Raw genomic sequence first — 24,730 nt, 5'->3', positions numbered from 1 at the left:
AACAACAAGTACACTGTGTTGGAAAAGTTTCATAGGCTGAGGTTGGTTTCCTTCTATCATCTTTCTTCTCTCACCAAAGCCTTTTCAAGCCACAGAAAGAGAACCCCACCAAAAAAAAAAAAAAAAAAACTGGTCAAGAAGCACAGCACCTCTTGCACCTCTTAACATGTACATACATCAAACTGATATCTCCTAAAGAAATAAACAAGGCCTAGAAGAGTTAAAAAAGAACCCACTTCTTTAAATATATCTGTAATACAAGCCATGGGCTAAGCAGCAAAGGAAAGAAAGTCAACAGAAGCTAGGAAGAAGGGGGAAGGAGGCAGAACTGTTACTTTGCAAGGGATCATATAACGCCAATTACCGATAAGGCATCAGGAAGGCGGTGCAGCAGCCGTGGAGCAGACCACAGGGAAATACCACCGTGCTGGTTGACAGGAACGCAGCTTCTGCTCAGAAATAGCAGACACCTCGTATGCATTTTCCCTCCCCAAAGCAGCTTTAGTTCCTCCTTTATTTTGGAGAAGCTGCTCTGAGCCCTGCTTCCTTCTGCCCATTGCCCTGCTCCATGCTCCTGATGCCCTGGGTCCCATAAAGCAGATCCCAACCCCACAGGAGCACGGTGGGGCAGATGCCCATCTTGCCCCACGGGGAGCAGGGACAGCCTTTACACAAGCACAGCCCACCTTCAAACTGGGCCATCGCCTGCGCGGCTGCGCTGCTGGTCAGGGCCCCCCTGGTCCTGTTCCTCCTTTCTGTTCGGACCCCGACACGCTCAGCCACGTGTCACACTCCAAACATCACAGCTAGCCCCTTTCTTACCAGCCCCATGCATTAGCAGGGGGTGTTGCTCAGTTCTGCTGGGTTTGTGAGGAGCAGAGATGTAAACCTTTAATGGGACACTACTGTAAGAGGGCAAAGCACCGCTGTGCTGCTGTCCTAAGAGTACTGAGCCATGTAAATCGCCACAAGACAGATTCTGCACGCTCCCAAATCTCAATTTTCCTGTGGAGGGACAGCAGAGCCAGACAGGTTACAGTGGAAAGCTATTAAAACCATCTGAACTTGAGCAATACTGGGCAGCTTGTACTTTTTTTATTCTTCTTTTTTTTTTTTTTTAAGCTGCTTACAATCCCAAATTTTTCTTTTATTTTCCTTTTTGGCACAGGACTGATTACATACCTAATGCCTGAAGAAAAGTGGGAATACTGAAGCATTAGGAATACCTAAATTTATGGCAGGATTAGCTGGAGTTTTATCCTCCTTGACAAAAAAAATAAAATGAACATTCAAGAAGGACATTCCAACCCCATTATCTCCTACTCCTGCTGTAAAGAATGCAGAAATAAAGGACTGCACCAAAAAAAAAGTTTATGACATTCATTTGAGATATCCCAGTGTGTTACCAGCGATCACGATTTTTGTTGAATAATTCCACAGCAAAAAAAATTTCCTACAAGAATTAAAGAAAAAAATAATTATTTCTTCTCTTGCTTACATTGGTTCTGCATAAAACAATGCTATGAAAGGAGAACCAAGCCCAAAGAAAATATTTGGTTAGATTTCAATCCACTGCCAAAGAAATTCACCGCTGAGCTTAGTAGAGTAGGGCTGGTGCTGGAAATACCTGCATCTTCCACGCGGCCATATCACTCGGGGCTCTGCTCAGATGTTGAAATGCTAATGAAATTAGCATTTCTGTGACCAGAACAAATGATTCAGGTGCTAATCCAGCGCAGATTTCCTCGGGTGACCTGAGGCGTGTTTCAGTTTCCTTTCTCCCAAGCAGGGATAATAACAGCCCGACCTACACCTCGGATGGCTCCTGGGGAGACATATGGACAAAAGTTTGCCATGGACTCAGTGACGGAGCCAAGCAAGAACAATGGACAGAGCCTGGGGAAGGGAAAAGACAGGGAAGAATTAGGAGCCGAGTTTTATATGGGAACTGTAGGTTCCCAGCACCACAGAAAGCCACACACATGCTCAATAAAAGGATTTGCTCTTAGAATTAGATTTTATTTTTTTTTTGAGTCTTTGCTCCTCCAGCGGCCTGGCCATTTTAAACACACAGATCTGGCGCTCTAGAGGAGCAGAGGTACCAGCAGCAGTGTTTTCCAGCGGTAAACACTCGCTCATTTCAAGCCCATGTAACCGCATTAGAGAAACGCTGCCGGAGCAGAACAAGCCCTCTGCCTCCCCTCTTTCCTCCCGCTGGGCTCAAAGCTGGGGCTGGCAGGGGGGGTGAATTCAAGGTTTCACCCCAGCCCCTCCTCGCTCTCCCCCCGGCGTGCAGGGGAGGCGTCGGGGACCCCCCCGGGCGGCCGCCCAAAGCTGGGAGAACCGCGGGGGCCTCCCACCGTGGCCGGCAGCCAAGGGCACGGCCGCGGAGCCGCCGGCGGCCCCAGACGGCGCGACGGGGCTGGCTTCCTGGAAGCAGCTGGGTGGCGGGTGGCCGCCGGCGGCCAGAGCCCCAGGGGTGGTGGGGAGGCTCCGCCGCCGCCCCCCTGGGGGGCTGGGAGACCTACCGGTGGCTCTGCTGTCCCTTGTGCAGGGCTGGACCTTGTGGGGTTCAAACAGGAGGCAGAGGAGGCTGAGCTGGGGAGGTCGGCTTGGTTTTTCCCTAAGGGGATCGAGCACCTTTTGGCAGGGTCTCTGTTGCCTGCCCTGGTGGCAACCCTGAGCAGAGAGCAGAGCTCCTCAGGTGTACCCAAAGCAGCCCAGAAAGCCACCAGGGAGATGGGACAGGCGCTGGAGAGCCGTACCTGTGGGGTAGCCGTGCAGAGCTACGTATGCTTGTGCTTCCTCCGCCACTGAACAGGAGAGTATTTTCTGGGTCCGTCACAGGTTTGGTTATGCAGAGCTACCAGCAGTGTGCAGTTCGAGCCGCTGGAGGAACAGAGATCTGAGGCACGCGTTTTGCTCCTGGAGTGCACTGCAGGTCCCCTGTGGTACATGGATAAGGCCGGAGCATCTCGGTACTCCTTAGCAGCAGCCACCCTGAGCTGATGCATCTGGAGCAAAACTTCTCCAAAGGGTACTCGGCCCGATCAGGACACAGCCTGCAAATAACAAGATATGGAAATTACGTTTAGGGAGCTCCAGCCTCCCCAGTGGCTGCATTCTCCTCCCTCCCATTTTTCTTTTCAGCAAGCCAGCACAGTCCCTCCTTCGTGATAAGAGAGAGATGATGGTGGAAGGCACTAGGGAAATTCATTCCTCCCTGTTTTTTAGGGAGATAAAGTTGATTTGTTGATATCTTTTTGTTTTTATTATTCCTCCAAAATGGCTTAAGATGTTTAACAATCTAACTGTGAAATAATGAGGAAGAGGACAGTTTTTGTACTGAGCGTTGATAATGGTTGAAGAATTGTGTCTTAATGGAACTGTGTCTGCTCCAGCAGGTCAAATTTGAAGTGACAATTACTCCTTATTTTCAAAACTGAAAACAGAGCAGGTAGTTTCAATGTTACATGAGGATGGTGCATGCAAAAAGAATCAGCGATGCTGCATATTTGAATCCTGTACCAGAAGGTTTTCTGTGAGGGGTCAAGACTATTCTCCACTATGAAATATTTATGTTCATCTTGTACCCTACAATCTCAAATCCCCAGGCCCTTTGATACAGGCTGCTTCCACCAAATTCATTCCCGGACATAAGGGACCTAATTTGTCCTTTAGTCAAACTCTAGTGAAAAGAATTGAGTTATGCCGGAGACATATTTATCATCTGAAATCTCTTGCCACCAGCATCTGAGCTGAACAATTACACTGTTAATAACTTGCACATAATAACTCAATATGCAGAAATTGAGCATTAATGTTTTTTCATCCCAACCTGCAAATTACCATGTTATGCCTCTTGCATGGCATTTCCATAATCTTACACAGTGCAATTTTTTCTCTTCTTTGTTACACGCTCCCTCTGCCGCCACTGATTTAGGCAGAGATTCACCAGGTACGACTCGCTGATACAGATTGCAAAAAAGCATTCAGATGCTTCAGCTTTTAAACATGCCACTGAAAAAATATTTTTGATTTCATTTTAACAGAAACTCTCTGCTGCCTCCTTTTCAAATGCTGGCTACTGCTGGTAATAACATAACAATCCAGACTGGAGATTACTTGAAAATTACAGGTTTGGATGATTAACTCCATTTCACTCAGAGATGTTACATACTGTAACGATCTAAAAAGAGATTGCTGTTGTGATTGGGTCAGTGCTCTTAGTTTTCCTACGTACTTTGCATCTGCTTCTTTAAAAAGTTGTGGTTTACAAGGTAAATGACATGCACATATGTGACATCTTCTGACCAACACCAAGGATTTGACTCTGGGAAACCACGAGCATAAAAACCAAGAGCTTTGGTAGCTGAGTGAAAAATGATTTACTGAGGCTGAGAAAGACGGAGCAGGTACGTGATGGGACAGGCAGGACACAGGAGAGTGGATATCTCATAGCAGGGCTAGGTGCAACCCGTTGGTGACAGCAATAACTTTCCCTCGTCACTGTGACACAGAGCGTAGCAGAAATTAAAGGGTCCCAGCCCCCATTGCCTCCCTACTAAATCTGCGCTCTTAAACACACACAGCCATATGGAATTCATTTCTTTACCTTCATATCACTGTAAAGCATTTTTTTCTTTTTTATTCGTGACTAGTCACCATTGTCTGGTAGATTTAAGTTGTTTTTTGGTTTTTGGGTTTTTTTAAATATGCAGCAACCTCTAAGTCCTGATGCAAGCGGAAATGACATGGTAGTTTCTAAGACATAACTTAGCGAGTAATAAAGATGGGCAACCTCCACCTTCACGAGCATGTGCCTAGATCCCAGTGACTTCAGCAGAGACCACTTACCTGTGTTTGAAAGACGGGCTTCATCTCAGTCATTAACCGAAACTGAAACAAAGATAAGAGGCACCAGGTTATTGTATATTTTCATAGCTGCAGCAGCACAAGCTGTGGAAGTCAATCATTTATTAGATGCATATTAAATATGCATGACAGCAAAAAGAAAACATTGAACATGAATATAAATCCCTCTTCTACGCTAGACAGTCTTGTAGCTAAAGAACAAGCACTGAGATTAGCGTCTACAGGCTCGGTCACCGACTCCACCATCGACTCGCTGAGTCACGTTCATACTTCTGCGCCTTGCTTTCTCCCACTGTGGGAACGACGACGAAGATTTACTGGAAGAGGTGAAGGAGCTTTGGTGCTTCCTTCAGCCCAGATGTCCCACCACGCTGGCAACGTGCAGGCTCTGGCAACTGGCCTTGGGGTGCTGCCTCTTGCCCGGGGGGGCTCCTGGAGCGGGGTGGCCACACGCTCGCAGGACCACGCGCACCCCCCAGCTGCAGCCCGGTGACACCGTCCCTCGCCCACCCCGTGAGTCAGGCTGGAGGGGTCAACGTGCCCCACGGCACGGCCAACCAGGGTGGGTGGGGGTGCTCCCGCGCTCCCTGATGCGGTCACAGCTGCGCTGCATCTGCCCCTGCAACACCCTGACTCAAGATGACGCATCCGGGTCAGAGGAGAGGTCTGAAATGGTGAAGTCTACGGCTATTTCTTTTGGTGCCTTTCCCCTGAAAATTTTTATCAAAATCAACATGTTTCTGCAAACTCTTTCAGAAAATTTTTGACAGACTTGCACTTTCAGTTGATCATTTCACAATCAGCTTTACTCAGAGCCTCCAAGAACCTCCAAGAAATCTCTAACCCACTAGGCCATCAGTTTTGCATTTGAGTTCACCACAGGAGCAGTCCCCTTCACCGTTATGATTTACATATGCAGAAGAGTTAATTAATTTGTCAGATTGCCACTACCCATGTGGAATTTCTTGCTTTTATGTTTTAGTACCTTTCTCTTTCACCTTTACAACTGTCATCTCTGGTCATTCCCGGCACGTTGTAAAGGGCTGCTGATACTTCCCACACTCATTCTCCGGTAGTTTGGAGAATTGCAGCTGTGATGGAAAGCAATCCTAAATGGAAACGGACAGAAGGGAAGGGCATATCAGATCTAATTGAAAAAGCATACACACATATGCTTCGAGCAGACAAGGAGGTGATAAACCCCACCTATCTGTGGGTAAGCAGGGACTAAATTAAACCGAGAGGGAGAGAGAAAAAAGGGGAAAAAAAAAACGAAAAAAGAAAAAAACACAGACATTAACTTACCGCGAAGTTTGGTCCCCATCATGCCATCAGCTTTAGGAGCACTTGCCTTCCATCTGTGCCAGAAATATGCCGCACCTTCTGCCTCGCTTAGAATTTTTCATTCTAGAAAAATTAACAGAAAATAATAATAATAAAAACCCGCTGTGGCTTTCTCAGCTCAGCTTCAAGGAATGGGATCCAGACAAACCGCTGGAGGGAAGGAAGGCTTTTGGATTCTGCATTTTATTTTATTAGGTGTAAGTGAGTTATTTTGATTATGTTGGCAAGAAGTGGGAAAAAAAGCCTTATATAGCAGCAGCTCTGTCCCCTTTCGACCCACTTCTCCTTGCACATGTGGACTCCCCAGCACCCACTGCCACATAACTTGGCCAGCAAAGGCTCACAGGCGCAAGCCTACACTCATGCCTCTGCATTCTGCAATGTTTGACTGCTTCGAAGGGCAACAAATGCTTTCAATTGGGTGGATTTTTTAGGGGGGAAGGTTGTTTTTGTTTTTAATTTAAGCATGGAGGTAGGGAAGGAGCAACAACATGTGCAAAGCCCCCACAGTTTTTTCTCCCCAGCTTCGGTCATCGCACTCAGGAGATTTCCTATGAATGAGTGGCATTCTTTTCAAGCTGCCACGGAGCTCGACGCGTGCGGTGACAACGTGGCTGTCGTGCTGCGGTGAAAATGATGGGCAGTATCCGCCAGGCACGGGGCCCCAGGGAAATCAGTGCTCCTTCCTGACATCTCATACCTGCCGCTGGCCAGGCGAAGGGGAGCTGGGGATCCGGGGGTTGATTCTTCCAGCTGTCACCGAACTTTTGTGTGAACCTTGAGTGAATCATTTCGCTGCTCTGCTCGACAGTCTCCCGATCTGCAAAATATTTAGCGAGGACCTTGCCAGCTGGGACTCTACAACAACCGTCGTATTTTACACTACGGCCAATCAGAGCTAAACGGAGACACCAGGCTTGAATGCTCCAGCTTAAAAATAAAGAAATAAATAAAAAGATGTTGCTGCACCGTCTGTGCAAGGAGGGGGTAGTAGATACCTAAGATTTGGAGTGCAACGCTGGGACAATTCAGAATATTTCACGTTCTTTAAGGCTGACATTTTCCACTGGGTGCAGGTCTCCAAGTGTGGCCGAGGGCCGAGCAGCACACTTTTTGCAAGCCTCTGATGCCAAGTGAATATGTAAATGGGAAACACGAGAGGCAGACTCAAGGCCATTCAAAATTGCATTAAACTGTAACAATGCTCCAGCTGCCTGTGTAGCAACAGCGTCATCTTCCCGGGCAGAGTCCCCGTGCCACGGTGTCTGTGTGGTCCAAAACACCACCAGAGCCCTCACCTACCAGAGAAATCAGGGGAAGCTGAGAGCTGCGGGCTTCACGCTGCCAGGAGGGACCCAAAGCATGCAACAGAGTTCAAATTGTTTCAAGGCTCATTTTTGCAAAGATTGTCTGGATTGCTTGCGTGGAAGGGGGGTATATATATATATCGTGTGCGTATCTGTGTGCATACACACATACACGCATGGAAAAGAGCAGTCAGAATGAGCATATTAAAATGGATGTAAAAGCCAAGCACAGAGGCAAGTGTCTGGGGGTCCCTTCTTGCCAAGCTGAGCACCACAAGCACCGAACAAAGCAGGCAGAAATGTTTTTTTTGTCTCCCCAGTCCGAAGGGGAGCCAGAGCAAGGGAAGGTGGGAGCAGTGGTGCTGGTCAGATGGGGCCTATTTTTAGCTCCCTTTTTGCGTGTTCTTTTCTAACATGGTTTTAGAAGCATTTCCTACTAATGTGCTTACAGCCCCTCATTGCCTTCCTCCCCGTGCTCTGTGACTCTGGGATCACCCGCTAGGCAGACCTCACATCCGCAACGCCTCTCTCCTTTGCCTGACGGTGGCTGGGGAAGCAGGAAGAAGGACGAAACTCTTTCCCCAGAATGAAGCCAACCCAAATAAAAACTGAGAAAGGACTTTACCAGCATCTGCCTCCTTTCTGGGCACCACAGGGGCAACTTAGATGGCTTTGATACCATGCAGAGAGCCAGAAACGCCGTGCGCAATCACATTCCCTCCCCTCCCCGATACAAACCTTGGGAGAGGAACACAAAACTTGAGCCCACGGGTACAGAGAAACACAGCTTAGAGGGAAGAATTCTTCCCGCAGAGCCCTTCACAGGCTCCCAGACACGTTAACCCAAAACCTAGCCCCACGCCTGTTGAAACGACTAGCAGACCTGTGCTAAAGGTGGTATTGCGCTGAGCAGCAGACCTGGAGCTCCCCGCAGAGCAAGGAGAGGAAGGTCAGGCTTTTCCTCGGCCACGCTCGGGGGAGGCTGAGGAAGGAGCACAGAGCCTGACCGTGCGGTCTTCCCAAGACCCAGGGAAGAGAGCAAGCGGTCAGAGGGCGAAGCGTGGCTGTGAAACGCGTTCCTGCAGCAGCTGTTCAGCACATCAGCTGGCGGGGCGCAGGCTCCTGTCCAAGAGCTTCCAGTCAGAATCCCAGTCCGGCCAGAGACAAACGTCGTGGGATGGGAGTCAGCCCTCGCAGGTTGTAAAGAGACGCAGAGATGTTGCCTCCCTTACCTGGGGACAGCCTGGGTGCAGCTGCGATGGAGGAGAAGGGAGCATGTTCTCAGCTCCCCTTGCTGGAGGGTGGAGAGGGCTGCAAGGGGGAGAACAGGAAGGCTGGAATACCTTCGGCTTCATGCGAGCCTGCCTACTCACAAAAGGAGGATTTAAGCACTGAGATATTCCTGGCAGGTGGTCAGGCAGCGCTTTGTCTTCTCATGCAGCCCTCATAACAGTGACAAGGTTTCCAGGGATGCTGGGACATGATGGATACAGAGGACACCTGCACCGACCGGCTCTCACAGAGCACCAGAGGCCTCCACGAGAGAGCGGAGGAGGCATCAGGGTAGGAGAAGAAAACCAACCTGCCCAATGTAAATACAACCGCGTCTCTGAGCTTGCATGCGGCTGTGCATGCACTGCGGGAGCGAGCAGCCAGAAAAGCTGCACCCTGCTGCCTGAGGGCCCCGGGACTGACCTCTTGCTGTGCTCGCGTGCTGCTTGAGCCCAAACACCTTTATTAACAGGGGCTGCAAATCCCAGGAGCGGAGCATTTGGCAACCCCCATCAAAGCCAGCAGGCCCCTCGGGGTGCGTGGCCCACCGCAGCTGAAATGCAACGCTGCATCTCACTTTCCCCGAGGTGAAAGAACAGGGTGGTAACACAAGCGGTTCACACCTTCAGGCCATTTACAGAACAACCTTCCTGCTTTCAGGCCTGAGACCGGGTCAAATCTGAAGCGAACAGCTACTCTTTTCGCTGTCTGTAGCCAACAGAGCTCGCAGCCCCCACGGGCCCTGCCTCCAACGCCTGAAGCTCAGACCTGAGCCCCGGCAGCAGCAGTGCCTCAGACTGCTCTCGTCTGTCGGGACAAGGATCAAAGGGCTCGCTTGCTGCATGACCTACGGGGGCAAGGCACTTGACCTCCAGATGCAAGTCGGCCAACAGAGCTCGAGAAACATTTGGGGAGGAGAAAAAAAAGAAAAAAAGTAGCATTGCAGAGGCATTTAGAAAACCAGATGTTGAGCTGGAGCGGAGTTCTCCAGGGCTGGTGGACCAGCGCTGGTGGGGTGCAGCTCCCTCGCTGAGCACAGCAGTGACGGCAGTTCTCTGTACGGCCACTCGGCCCCATCCCACACTGGAAAAACACCTTTTTGTTTTTTTTTTTTCCCTAACAGGTTCAACACCAGTTCAAGCACATGTGGTTTAAACCGCATTCAGTAGCCTCTAAGTAGGCAAGGGTGAAAGCTAGCACTAGCAAGCCTGAGCCAGTCCTGAGCACAGCACGCACGCCTGCTGTCAGCGAGAGGCAATTGCTCTGCTGCAGACCAAGCCCAGGAGATTTCTTTTCTTGATGCTTCTCTGTATTATGGAAATTAGCTACCTACTCACTAGGTATTTTACTGGAACCACGTTAACCACCAGACATTTCTTTTCAAGAGCAAGCACTTCTGTGAATGAGACATAGGAGATTACCGAGGGCTGCCCGCCCGGTGAGCCGGTGTGTGGGAAGGGGAGTACCCCTTTGTGCATGCTGCGTGTCAAAAAGCAGACTCAACTGGGGAGAGGGGGTTGATAGGGCGAGGGAGAAGGCAGCAACGTGAAGGCTTTTCTCACCACTGCGGCAGGAAATGGAAACAGCGCTTTCTGGGCAGGAAGAACCAGAGCGATGGAGCTGCTGGCTGCACCCAGCCTGCAGCAGCAGGAGAGTCAAGTGTGAAAAAGCTCCCCCCGGCCTCCTCAAGAGTCCTTGTGCTGCTACAGCAAGGGCGGTTTCTCTGCCTCTGACGTCTGCCCTGGAGGTATGGAGCCCAGGGGTTCTCTCAGAGCTGCTGCAGGCGGTGCTGGGCACACACCAGGGGGTACCACGCTGCTGGCAGTGCTCTCTGGCTGTGCCCACAGCCTGGGGCAGAGCACACCAGGGTGGTCTGCACCCACTTCACTCTCCTGCAAAGCCTCTGCTCCTCCGCAGGCAGACCAGGAGAAGGTCTAGAAATTCAGGTGGCAGGTTTCTCAGCTTACATTCTAAGTTGTTGCTGAAGGGCAAGTCACATCTCACCTCAGATTCACCGGGTTTCAGCTCAGCATTCGTGCTGTGGGTCCAGTGGGCCTTGCGTTTCCGCAGAGCCATTGGGGCAGCACACAAGGCTTCACAGCAGCACAAGCTAGGACTAACCTTGGGCGCAGCAAACACATCCATTTGCAGAGGGCACGAGGCTAGGGCAGAGATACTGTGCGCTGTCAGCATCATCAGCTGAAGGAGAAGAATTTTTGCACCAGAAAATAATCAGTGGGTTTGAATTGAGCTTGAGGTAACAGCACAGGTGAAAGAAAAGCAGGGTGTAATTCCAGCAGAAAAAACAAACAAACATGAGCTAGGGCCTTAACAGAGATCTGTTTGCACCTTCTCTGGCTAAAGGATGAGCGAGGAAGTCTCTACTTCATGGTACAGAGCCCACCTCCTTCCCTCCAAGACTTCTGATAAGGACGGGTTGAGGTGGAGATATTTATGAGCAGCCCTTTGTTTACGTTGTGATGTTTAATTTATGGGAGAGGTGCACACCTACAGTCCTGCTTGGAAATCTGAAGGAAGAAATAAATAAGTAATGGACGCACACCACCATTCCCTCAGACTTTTGAAGCAGAATTCAAAGAAGAGGCCTATCAAACAGAGCCCTGCTACCTCCTCACATTCAAGCCCTTCGCTCAAATGCCTTCCCGTCCTTTTCCCAAATTTGTAGCTGCAGCAACAGAAAACACACAAAACTACACCACCATTCCAACAAAGGTCCGGGTCTGCCCTGAGTTTCATCTCCGTGGGCCCAGCAGCACTGAACATGGCCCAGAAGCTCCAGCCCACAGCTCACCTGAAGGTCAGTAGCGGTGCTTCTTCCACGCCTCTCCCAAATCAGCAAGTTAAATAATAAATGCCTTTCAGACTCCCTTCTTCAGTCAAAACCAGAACGCACAGACAAACAAGTGGCATCCAGCCCCTTCTGGCAAGTAGAGGCATCCTTTTTATCGTAATGCCTGTGCCGTGCATGTTCACAAACATCACTCCTCCGGACTTGCTGCCTTCTTCTGAAACAACCGCTGATAAAAGTAATTTTGGAGCTTCGGCTTGACCAGGACTTCATTTCCTCATCCCTTACAGCACTGTTTCTCCTCTGCTTCTCAAACAAGCTTTTTACCAGTGCAAGGGCAAAACAGGGCCGCTCCGACCCCCCGTCAGACCCGTTAACGAACGAGCTGCCCGAGCACGTAACGCGGCCCGTATGCCCTCTGATATCACTTGTGCTCAGAAAGCTGAAACGCGACCGTACAGCCTGCACCAGACAAAAGGACTGTATGTATATTTGTTTGTGTGTTTGCTGGGTTTTGTTTATTTTATGTCCATACTCTCACCTTATTACTCATAGCCACGCTTGGGTACATTTTAATTAGCTTATTACTTTTTATCTCAAAAGACATGACTGAAAGAATAAAAATGCCTCAAAACATTCACAAGCTTTTCACCGTCTCCAGTGATTAAACTCCACGCTGCTCCAGCACCGGGAATTTTATCATGGTTATATTTCCTTTAGATTCATAGTTGCCTTGCAGATCTGATTAATTCTCTACCTTTCTTTCTGAATATTCAGTGAATTGTTGCATGTCCACATGCTCTGGATTCTTGCAGACACGTACTGATTTATTTTGATCCCTGCCACTTATTACAGAAAGAAAAAGCTCGGAGAAGTGAGAGGGCTAGTCAGCTGTCTGGGTCAGTCCCCTGAAAAATTAGGACTAGAAGGAAAAAACAGCAAGTTATGAAAGACTGAAAGCGGAGAAAAGATGCAATAAGAGTGACACCTGGAAAGAAATTCTTAACGTCAAACTAATTCATTCTGAAACAGCCAGTACCAAACAGCTTCTCAATACTTTCTCCTCTGCTATGCCTTGCTTTGAGTAGCTCCATGTACTGTTACTAACTTTCTCAAAGGAAGGTCAGGGGCTGGTCCTTCAGTTCATAGCTCTTTGCAGCATCCTCCCAAGAAGCCCACGACTTGCACCTACCTGGGACAGACAGACACAAGTTTATCCCAGCCCTGTAACGTGTACCACGGGGGACACAAACCAGGCTTGCATGCAAATTTTTCTCATAGACTCTGATGAAACCTGATTTGTGATCTAACTTGTGAAGAACAGCCCAGAACGTCAGCAGCAGTTCCCTAATCCCACAGAGCCCACACGATAACGGTGCCCAAACGGCCACCCTGTGCCCAAACCCATGAGGACGAGGCATGTTGGTCCAGCAGGCTTGGCAAGCCCCAGCCCTGGAAGCATCCTGACCCATCTGCCCTGGCCTTTTCACTTTGTTGGAGGGACCAACGGCAAAAGTAACGCGTGGTACCTCATGAATCAACAGGGCTTGAAATGCAATCAGTGTGCGCAGACCGTCTAGCTTCCACTCTACCAAAACAGAAGGCTCAGCGAGAACAAAACCTACACTAAGTCAGAGGATGGCATCCTCACGGCAAGAGAGCTTGCGCTGAGGACCCAGCGGGATGGAGCAGTGGCCGTGCCAAAAAGGCAAGGCGGGTGCTGGAGGACCACAAGCACCGAGGCTGCGCTCCCCGCAGAGAGCAGCGAGCAGGGCAGGCGGTCCCTGCAGGTACAGGAGGCCACGACCTGAAGGTCGCCTCCGTTTGTGCAAGTCAGACGTTGGACCGCGACCCGTGGGGCTGGCTGTGGGCCCGTCGTACCTGGTATTAATGCTGCCACTGAAACTCTGACGTGTGGTAATGCTGGAGGGAGGTGAACGAACGCAGGAGACGCAGCGATATACCTGGAAAATACCCTTCCAGATGGGATCGCACGGTGGGATATCAAACCCTTAGCCAAGCCGTCCAAGCAGGGGTGATTGTTTTTCATCAGCCTTTCTTTAGGCCCCCAAGAAGGCTTAAAAACAGAAAACAAAACACACAAAAACAAAAATAAAAAGAAACAGAACAAGAAAGGCATCAGCAACTACAAAAAAAAAAAAAGGAAAAGAAGGGTGGGGGAATCTACTCAGCGTTGACAGCAGATATTCAATGCCGTTTGAACTTCATTGGTGGTATGGTCTCACATTTCCAAGGCTCTTGACACAGGCGTTGGCTCCAGGGGTGAGACCATCTGCATCTCTGTTTTGCTGGGATTGCTTCCATGCAGAGGGCCGGGAAAGGGAGATGGATTTCATCAGAACCGCCGTCTAAAACTCCCACCCTCTCTCCTGCCCCACCCTTTGCCAAGAGGGAGGGATGGGAGGGCTAATGTGATTTCTAATTCTAGCCCCATGTTGCTGCTTTCTAGTACCAGCCAACGGATGCGTGCCAGCAGCGCTCAGACACAAACGCCCTGCTCGGAGCAGGAGAAACAGCACTCACCGCGGCAGCCAACTCTCACCCTACCTCGCAGGGACATGGCAAAGGTGGGGAAATTCAGGATGAGGAAGATTTAACGTGGATATCAAGAAGTGATTCCTAACACAAACAAACATTTAAATGCGGAAAAATCCCGCTTATCCATTAGAGACATGGAAAGTTCACCGAGGTAAACGACTGCAGAACAAGCTGCAGTTAACAGCCTCGGCCGGGCGGGGAAAGCCCCCCGACCCATCCCTTCATGTCGCAGCTATGGTTTAGTGCCTGTCAGCACCGTGTCACGTCAGTGTTCTTTGCTAGCGCTGACCAGCAATTAGCCCAAGCCACAAAGGCTGGATTTGAAGATGAATGCCCCCTGAGGAGATGCATTTCTGCGGGATTAGAGGCTGAGGGCCACGTTCCTCCTTCCTATCAACTCCGCAAGCGGATCGCGGTCTTTGTCCCCGTTTTAGAGATTAAGCAACACACGCGGAGTTAAGAGAGGCCAGAGGAAAAGTTTGCATAAGACGTGGGGTCAGAGCTCCTAGCAGAGTGGCATTCATTTCACTGCAGTTGGCTTCTTGTCTCTGTCGGAGGGACGCTTGCGGAGATCAGGAGCCCGCTGCATGGAGCGTGGCACCATAATCCCGAGGCTGGCAGCACACCGCCCTGCTTGCCATGCAAAAGCAGCTGTCCACAGAAACAGAGCCATTAAATCCATCAGCTGCCTGGTGTCTGTCGCTGGGGTTACCTGCTCGGAGCGCTCACGAACAACGCAGTCACCTGCGAAGCAGCAGCACGTCGCCACCCCTGGAGCTGGCTTCACGTGGAAACGTAGCTCTTCGCTTCTACCCTCACCTGCCGGAGCAGGGGTGTATTTGGGGTGCGAGCAATGGCAATTCGATGCCCTAACCTGCAGGAGCTGCTTTGGGAGCTCAGTCGAGAGCTCTGGCACCATTTTTCTTCATGAACCCGCACCATTCTTATTTCCCCGTGCCTCAGTTTCCCTGGAAAACTTCTGTTCCTTCACCTTTGAGGTCTCAGTTCAACGGGCTCCTTTCAGACCCTGTCTTCGCCCCGAAGGACAAAACATCACACGCCACGTGTTTCCATCACCGCCTCAGCTGGCAAAGGCAAACTGTTCTCCTGTTGCACTAGCACACGCAGGCTCCTGAAATCCCAGAGCCCAGCCCTGGCCGCAGCCCGTACCCTCGTTTAGAGCTGGAACATGAGGTTACCTCTGTTACCTGCTGCGGTCGCATCTCACCCCCAGGACCTGCAGACCCTCCTGGCACTCCTCGCTGCTCCTAGCGGGCGGCGCACGGAGCCCTACAGCTACCAGCGCGTCCACGGCTGCCTCCAGCTCGTCCCAGCGGCACCAGGGGAAGATGGTTAAGGCAGAGAGAAGTCCCTCTGCTCCGGCAGCATGGCTCTCGGATCCTGACTGTGCCGCTGGTGTTCATCTCCTCCTGTGCCCCCCTGCCCCCGCAGCTCTCGCCGTGCCCCCTGAGCTACTCCCCGGAGCCTGCAGCAGCAGTGGTTGAACGTTCAGGGGACGGGAGCTGCTTGTGCATTGCCGGGGTGGGAAACGGGAAGGGAGGCAGGAGCTAACACGGGATTTACTGGGAAAAATCTGCATTTTGCTTCATTGAAAAATATTGTTGCATGCCTAGAGCCAGAAGCTCTGCTCTACAGACATGCTAATTATCCAGGAGTCACTGGGGGGTGGTGCTAACGCCTGCCTCTCCTTTGGGGGAGCAAACAGACGGCTTTTTATTTGTCTGCCGGGTTTTTTCCCCCTCTATCCTTCCCTTTTCATTCTGGCTGGCGAAGCTGATCTGCCCAAACCTCCCTCTTGCCAGAGGAGCTGCAGCAGCAGCCCTTTCCTCAAACACTCCGTGGGTGGAAAAGGCATAACTTGGTTCTGCCCCCGGGCGAAGCCCCCCAGCTCGCAGCACACAGTCTGGAGCCGCAGCAGCCGTGCTGACAGGACAGCGCTGCGGGCTCTCTGCTGCTAATGCACCGCGAGAGCCAAAACCCTCCGAGCACCAACCCGTCCAAACCCTGCATGCTCACCTTCTCCCTCTCCAGCCCTCAAGGAAAGCTGCCTCCCGCCTCGCACAAGCTGCCCCCGGGCCTGCCTTCATCCCCACGTTCAGGGCTCTTCCCAGCTCTCTCCAAATGCACCCCAGTCGCTCCTGGCAGACCCCACTCTGCAGCCTCGCCACCACCGTTCTCCTTTCTCCGTCTTTTATTTCCATGCGCCACGTCCCACAGACCTCTTTCTTTGCACCTTGTCACCCCACATGTCATTCAGACACCGCTCTCCTCCTCGGGTTCGTATCCACCAGCCCCGCCATACCTTACCCACGACCCTTCCTGCCCACGCTCATTCCATCACCCTAATTAAAAGCCTTCTCCCTTTTCTTCCCTCTTTTCCCTCCCTAGCTGACTGCCTTCCCCTGCATGTGCCTTATACAAACCCACACAACTTCCCACGTGTAGGGCTCAGGTTGTGGGGCCAAGCCGTCGCTGCCCCTACTGATCCAAACTCCGGGTACCGCATCACTCGCAGAAAAAGCGTATCACAGCTAAACAAGTCAGTCGTCTTCCCAAATTCACCAAAGGCTATCGCTATGGGAGCAAGCTTCAGACCAGAAGTCTGCATTTGGAGAGGGTAAGGAGAGGAGAGGGGAGGGAGGAAGGGAAGGGAGAAAAAAGTGGGAAGGAAAATAGGAAGTTGTCTTGAGGCCAGGTCCCAGACTGGGAACCAGAACCCCCCAGATTCTTCTCCCAGTATTGACATCAGCTCACTGCCAAGGCAAATCTCTTCCTTGTGCCCTGGTTTCCCCATTGAAAATGCCAACGATCATCACTCCGGCCTAAGGCAGAACACAAGTTAATACTTGGAGGTGCTCTAGGCCATTTTTCAAACTATTATTTGCAGTTTCTAGCCCTGATGCCTTTTGGGAAAATTAGGGCCAAGTAGCACATGGAAACTGGATATTCTCAAGAACTAAGACCAGCATCCTTGCGGCTCGGCTTGTCCTCTGTGTGACAGTCCTTGAGTGTGAGCACCTCCCTCGTGCACTGCCACTGACACCCAGAACAGGCAGCACACGCACAAAGCATCACAGCTGAACCGGGTCTCCGAGGCTGCGCCCCAGTGCCTTCCATAATTGTCTGTTGGTTGAGCCCCTAAACCAAAACTTCACTTGCACACTGACGAGACCGAACCAAACCAAAGCAGAGGAAGAGGAGGAGACCTTCTACCCAGGGACACGGCGAGCACCACCCCAGCTGGAGGTTTTGTGGTAGTGGGGGGGACTTTCAGAAAGGGGTCTAACAAGCACTCTGACTCCTCTGCAAGAGGGGATTTACATTTTACAGAGTCAGAAGTAATGCCCCCCTCCCAAATGCTCTTGCTCGCCCCACCACTGCAAACCACCCCACATAACCACGTTCTCGTAACACAAAGCAGGGGTGCTGCTAACGAGAGAGGAACCAAGCACAGGGCACACAGACGCAGCTCATCTCCGTGCATCAGAGGCTCAAGACTCGTCTGAGGAGCCAGCACCCATGCCCGCCTCTCAGCTGTAGGGGGAACGGTCTCTGGGCAGCCTCAGGAGGCAGAAGCAGAGGTGGAAGGCACGAGCCGTGCTGGCTCCTGGGATGCCCCCAGCCAGGCCCCTTTCACCGGGGTGGACAGGCCCAGGGAGAAGGGGAGGCCCACCACCGATTTCTGAGACCCTCAGAAAGTGGGAGAGAAGAGGCAGCAGCACCTGACGGAGGGCAGCAGCACGCGGCAACGAAACAGAAAAAGAAAGGAGCTGAGCGAGACGTTGTGCTGGCTGCTGCCGATACCGGGGAGTCCTGCCCTACTCGATTTCATGTTCCACGCGCGGCCCCCAGCAGTCTCGGTTTCAGTCACAGGCTTTCCCCCTTTCCCCAGCCCACCCCAGGGTCCCAGCTGCGGCTGGGGGCGACCCGCACAACCAGGAGCCTGCCGCTGCCTGCCCCTGCCCGGAGCTCTCCTCCTCGACACGCATGTTCCGTTCGGAGAAACCCCCTCTCCCCTCCCACGCTCGCACCCGCGCCATCTGGTTACGGTTTGCACCATGACGCGCTTCCTCTGTGGTTTATTTGCTTTTTTTAGCCAAACCCGAGAGAGGGAGCGAAATACCCTGTTTGCTTTGGGGATGAACCACCCACCCCCCCGACGTATTTACTTTATTTGTTAGGGAGGCTTTGTGCGGTGGGCCGGGGGAAGGTTGGGTTTGGGGTTTGTTATTCTTTTTTTCCCCCCCCCCGTGAAGCTAATAACTGGCCTCTTGACGGCATCTGCTGTAGATTAGGAAAAGCTTTACGAGGCTGTTGATTTTGAAAAACATTGTCAGGTGATGATAAGGCAATGTGAGCTGGCGGTTTGAGTGGGAGGGAGGCCGGCGAGGGCACAGGCAGAGCACCTGGCACCCGCAGTCACTTGGAGCACGCTGTGCCTCGGTGCCCCCTGCTAAGGGCCGGCTGGTGCCTGTCACCGCGGCGTGCCAGGCCTCTGTAAGGTGCTTCACACACAAAGGGATGCTAAGGATTTGTAGTGCTCACAACCCTGAATTAATCAGCAGGCACAGAAATCAAAGACTCCCAGCTCCTCGGTGGTGCAGGCCAGTAACGCTCGTGGATTGCAAGGCTGAAGGGCATCCCGAGGACTGCTTTCCCAGGCGGGCTTAGCGTGAGCGACGACACTGACCCCGCAGAGCTCCTCCCAAAGTGAGCAGAGCAAGAAAGAGGACCTAAACTTCCCAGCTCCCAGCCCCAAAAGCACGCTGCATTTTACGGCAGGCATGCAAACAGAAGCTTCGAGAGTTGCTTTGTCCCGGGCTTTGACAGCAGCCTTGTGCAGCAGCTAAACGTTCCCACTCAGTTCATACCCCAAGTCCCTGCTCTTACACAGCCCGCTGTTTCTCCAGGAACAACACAGGTGCTGTTGGCCTTCATCAAATATGTTTACGGCTTATACAGTCATTTGCTAAAAGCCTGCCTCTCCCATGGCTCGCCCCACCTACACGAGGCCCTTATCGCAGGAAAGAGACTCCTCCTGCACGGAGAAACCCTTACACAGCTCAGATGGCTCCTCCAGGAGTCCTCTCCGCTTTCACGGGGTGGAAGCTGTTCCCATAGCCTGCTGTATTTCTGTGAAGGGACGCAGGAGCCTCACAGCATTCCCTAGCCCACCTTGTGACCGGCTTCATCGTTTCCAGCAGGCATTTCAAATTTTGCTTGGGTCACGGCCGCTTTGCCAAGCGCGTGCACGTGCGTGCACAGCCCATTAATCCTCTTTACTCCGGGCTTGATTTAATTTATCATTAGGTTTGGATGAGTAATTTTATCCTGCAACACAATTCAAGGTGATAGATGAGAGCACGAGCAGGTGAGAGCCCGGGCTTGACTTCCCCCCTTGCTCCCCCTCCTGACAAAGTGCAGCCTGCCAGGTTGCACCAGGAGATCCGCTGCTGCTCTCAAGCGGGGTTCCCCTGCGGGGAGCCATGGAGCAGCCATTTCAGTTGCCACCTCGCTAGCCAACAGGTAACAACACTACCAGAGGGCCAGCTTACCCACACACAAACCAAAGGTGCCCTCGCTGCAGCAGATAATGGGGAAAAACGAGCTGCTTCAGCCTCTGCAGCCTGCAGCAAGGTGGCTTGAATTGCCTTTCCAAAGGCCCTTACAGCTGTCAGCATACCTTAGTTTTGTGGGGCCTTTTGGTTCACCCGTGCTTAACTACAGGAAAGCAGCCTGAACTCTAGGCACTCAGGCTTGTGAGTGCATATCCATAGTTTGACTTTAAAGGGGCTATTTATGAAAGGTATTAGAAACAAACAGAAGTTTGTGCATGAAAACTATGCTGCTGTCTACACCCCCTGCTCTCCGTGCATCGTCAGCACAGAGCGGTGAGGCTGCTCCATTAATGCAGCATTGATCTCTCATTGCACATGGGAGGCAACGATTAAAAAAAAAACACAAACAAAGCAAAAAATTCCGTCCAAGCTCGCCGTGAAGCAAGAGGCTGGTGTGGGCAGGAACAATGCGAACACCAGGTCTGAAATTCTAAGATTCAGTAACCAACCCCCTTGCTCCCTCCTCTCGCCTTCTCCCCAGAGAATTAAGATAGTAAACGATGGCACTGACAAAATGATGAAGTGGTCTCCCCTGAACAATGAGGCATTGTATTCGAGAGAAGTCAACATGAAACTGGAGTTGGCACGGGCCCTGCCTGCTCAAAATGATCTGGCACAGGAAGGAAGCCCTCCTCGCCCCCCAGCACCGCGCGTTATCCTCACAGCACCCTAGCTCATCGATATCTCATCCCAGAGCGCTGCTTGGGCACAGCCTGGCTCAGGCGGCCTTAGGTTGCTTTCTGTGCTTCTCGCCACCTGTTCTCATCAACAAAAAAAAAATTAACCTCGTTCCTTCTAAGGAGATATGCTGCATCCAACGAGCACTTAGCCAGGACTGTGCTGAAAGCGTTTGGTACTGTTTGATACCACGTATAGATGCCATTCATCAACCGGTTATCTCAGGCAGTCACTCGGTACGCTACCCCATGCAGGTGAGCCGTAGCAGGTGCTTATAATAGCAGCTAGTCCTGTAGTCTCTAGAGAGTGCTCATTCAAACCAAATTAACCAACCTGACTGCCCTCTTCAACCTGAATGATATTCCAAGGAGAAAACATCGCCTCTGCAGCAAGACCCTATGTATTCTGGAATCAAAATGTCAATAATGATGCATTCAGCTTTTTTAAAACCCTTTTAAGGCCATGCCTTGGACCATGCATTTCAGTTACGGTTGCCAAAGGAGGTTGCCCTACTGCCTAACATTTAAAAGGTCTTGTTTGACTGCACACAGAGGTATCTGCGCCAGAGTGATCACGGACACTCCAAAATGCACGTAGGGGTCCCTAAACACGTTCAGAGGCACTCTTACGTGTACTTAGGCACCCGATCATACACGCAGGGGTGAGTACACACACTTACATGCGATTGTGCCAGACGCACAGAGGTAAGGCAATACAGATGTGTGTAACGCACACACAAATACACACCACACCTTCAGAGAGCCATTCCCATTAATCTAGACATCCACATCCTCTCATTTGCTTTATGCTTCACAGCTTTTACGCCACAGAATTCTCGGTACGTTGTCATCCGACAGACATCTGCCTCTCAAAAGTCTGTTCGGGAGACAAGAATGATGGCAGTGAGTAAGTGACAGAGACATGCCTCGGTTGCAAAGCTCTTCTCAGATTCCCTCTGCACCCAACGCAGCACACAAACCTGTCCTAACCCAGCTCATGTCACGCCTCACATCCACAAGGCATGGGCAGTGAGACATTTATCTAACTCACCCGCAGGCAGGCGAGTGCTGCCCCATTTTACAGGTGAGGAAACTGCTGCAAATAATTTTTAAAGGGTCTCGTCTAAGGTCAGACAGGGAACCGGTAGCACAGACAGCAACGTCACCCACAGCCTAAGCTCCAAACCCCTCTCCTCTGACCCCACAGTAGGCTCTCCTCTCCCACCTACAGTGCCACATGTTCACCACTGATCATTTTCATGCGTTTTTCAGAGGCAGCCAGACCCTCACACCTTTACTCTAGAAGTGTGTGCACCCATGTTCTTCCTTTGCCCCCACCCAGCGTTCAACCTTTAAGGCTTTATGGACACGGATGGGAGCACCGTCCCTGTTTGTGCCACGCTACGTAAACCCTAAATGCAGGCAGCCCTTCAGCCTCACTGGGGATTACTGGTTATGCCCTGTGGTGTCCTCTGAAACCAAATTTACTTTGGGACCAGTGTGGCTGGCCCCATTCCTTACCCTGCAGTGCCCCTCATGGCCACCTTGGGAACGAGTAGTCACAAGTCAGAGTTGCACAAGCAAACCTGGGCTAGCTTATTTGTTGGAGACACCTCCAAAACGCCATTCCTCCCACCACAAATGAGAACTACAAGATGAGAGATCTCACAGAGGAGACTCTCCCTCCCTTTATACTTAAACAAAATCCCGATACCGGGAGGTTTCCTGCCTCCCCTTCTCCACGGCAATGGGATTTCTGCCTCCATGGACATAAGACTAGCCTACTTCCTCGCTCCAAAGCATTCCAGTGTTTATTCACTAATAATCTTGTGAGGTCTGAAACTGGGAATTCCTGTTTGGACAGCAGCAAATTCCGCCTCGTGACCATCCAGACCCCATTTACAAAGCTTTCAACGTGCCTTTTCCATTGCACCTGCTTCACGCCAGAGGTGGGGAAAGAGCAATGGCTCTGCTCCTGTTAAACACATTTTTCACAGAACGTCTCTCGTGCTTTTCATGCAACCCTCACACAGAGGAGGCCTCTGATTCACCCAATTGGGTCTGAAATGAAAGGTAAGACAGGGTGTAGCCTTCTGGAGCGGGTCCACTGAATTAATAAAACAGCACAGGGAACGAATGAGTCCCTCTTCATGAATATATTCCGGCATACTTTCCCTTTTCCCTTTCTTCTACTGAAGCATATGCTAGCCTTTACTAAAACCTATTGTAATTCTCGGTGTCTCACACTTTTTGCTGCCAGCCCTGGTGATGCCTAGCAGCAGAGCCATCAGTACACTCCGTGGTAGCTCTCTTGAGATGAAAGTTACAGGGAAGGGCAAGCTCTGAAGTCCTCAGACACTTCACTTGACCGACACAACACTAATTCTGCAGGAGCCTTACGTTTCATTGCGTGCCATTCTTGGATTCCCAACGCCAGAACCGAACACTTACCAGATCTCTACTAAGCCAATAAAGCAGGAGACCTTCCAGGGTTAAGGGACCCAGATTAGCGGTTGCACAGTTGAGGATCCAAGGTGCAAAGAGGCTTAGGGATGTTTCCTGAAAGGTACCTGGGGAGCTGAGCGTGTTGAAAATCGTTAGGATCTGGTGACTGAATGAACACATCCCTGGCACAGAATGGGGAAAGGAAGGAGGAAGTCTTATAAAATGAGATATTATTGATAATACGATGCATAAAAAATGAGACATCATTTGTGTAGTGCAGATCTAGACAGCAACCTTTTTCTAAATAATTGGCTACCAGATAAAATGGCAGATAAAGACAAATTCTGGGCAAATACACGTCCACTTTGTAGCTCTCAGAACAGATGTTAGGGTGTAACATTAGGAGTAAATTAATGAGCTTCCTCTATGGCTTCCTCTCCTTTTCTGTTAAAGACCTACAATGCCATGTGCCTTAGAGGGATGGCATGCAAATGGGTTCACATTTGCAAAGTGCTTTGAAGATAAAACAGAAGATTTACCCAAAACCTACTCGGAGGCAGAGAGAGGCATTACCAAAAATCTGACAAGACCACACAGCATGGCAGGCAGCCACTGCTACGGAGCAGTCATGGGAAAGCATGGGAGTCGGTGAGCAGTGGTGAGACGCTGAATGGTGGATCCTCAATGAGCAGCTTTCGGAGTTTCACCTTGGCAGACTTCGCAAGAGGCAGGTAGGAAGACAAAACTCTCCTAGTCAAAATACACAGCGAGAGCTACTGAGCTGACACACAGCTCTGCCAGCTCCTGGGTGTTAAGGAGGTCTCGTAGGGAAGAAGAATATTTTGTTAGCAAAGGGAGAGGTGGCATAGACTTGGACGTGGCAAGGGAGAAAGGAGAGCCACAAAACAGTTAAAATGCAAAGAACATAAAGCAGGCAAGACTAGAGGAGAGCCCCAAGAGAAGAGCAGGAAATCCACAGACTGGGGAGTCCTGCTCAGAGAGGCAGAAAGATTCTCTCAGCAGTCATGTTGGCTGCAGGGCAGAGCGCCGTGCAGGCTGCAGGGTTCACACAGGGGAAGGGGTTAATGAGAACGGACGAGAGAACAGCAGAGACGAAATCAGAAATGACATTCTGGCCAGCGGAGCATCGCCAGGCTGGGGGAAAAGCCCAGAGAACTCACTCGCTTCTATTTTCTGTCCTGCCTGAGGATGAGCTCTGCGCTGAAGCTTCACCTTTAATCTCCTTCCCGCGTTTGAACAGAGCCGGGATGCCACAGCGAGGGTTTATCTAAAAACCTTTGAATGAACCCACAGTTCTCAAGAGTTAACCGCCCGATACCGTGCACACAACAACTTGCAGCCGGTCATCCCGGGGATGCAGCTTCCGAGCCGACGCACCTGTCCACAGAAGAGAAAGCAGTGCTGCGTGTGGCTGAACCACCGGCAGGAAACGCTGGCTTCGGTCTCCAGCTCTCCCAGAGAATTCCTGGGTGACCTTCAGAGAGTCCCTAATTGCTCTCTGCCTCAGTTCTCCACCCGTAACAAAGAGATCATTAAATAGCCATGAAATCACAGTGAAAGTTAATTAATTCAGCATTCATGAGGTTCTGATACATTAAGGGGATCGCAGAGCACATCTGAATAGAAATCCCAGGGCTGGCCCCACGAGCTCTCCGCCCGCACGGCACAAAGCACACCCGGAGCCCAGCTCCGTGCCCAGAAGCTGCACAGTCATGACTGTGGCCATCCGCCCAGGTTAATTAACCCTACTTTTCAGGTAATTAGGTAATTATCTGGGGTGGA

General features: G+C 51.1%; 1 protein-coding gene and 1 long non-coding RNA gene across 3 annotated transcripts in view; one reads left to right on the top strand and one right to left on the bottom strand.

Annotated features, from left to right (window-relative positions):
• SAMD11 (sterile alpha motif domain containing 11) overlaps positions 1–7,039 on the bottom strand; it is a 173,293-nt gene extending 166,254 nt beyond the window's left edge. For both annotated transcript variants that reach the window (XM_080563770.1, XM_080563769.1), the window contains exons 1-6: positions 6,920–7,039; positions 6,181–6,282; positions 5,861–5,984; positions 4,858–4,899; positions 2,766–3,062; positions 1,628–1,825 (exon numbers count right to left, since the gene is read on the bottom strand). The gene's annotated coding sequence lies outside the window, so the exon portion shown is untranslated. The remainder of the gene's footprint in view (positions 1–1,627; positions 1,826–2,765; positions 3,063–4,857; positions 4,900–5,860; positions 5,985–6,180; positions 6,283–6,919) is intronic.
• A 136-nt stretch (positions 7,040–7,175) lies between these two features.
• LOC308181105 overlaps positions 7,176–24,730 on the top strand; it is a 50,435-nt gene continuing 32,880 nt past the window's right edge. The window contains exon 1 of the long non-coding RNA XR_013941326.1: positions 7,176–24,682. This is a non-coding gene — a long non-coding RNA (uncharacterized lncRNA). The remainder of the gene's footprint in view (positions 24,683–24,730) is intronic.

The sequence above is a fragment of the Anser brachyrhynchus genome (assembly GCF_964034855.1).
Source record: "Anser brachyrhynchus genome assembly, chromosome: 21".
In the NCBI taxonomy this organism is placed as follows: domain Eukaryota; kingdom Metazoa; phylum Chordata; class Aves; order Anseriformes; family Anatidae; genus Anser; species Anser brachyrhynchus.
This window is presented reverse-complemented; position numbering and strand designations above follow the sequence as displayed.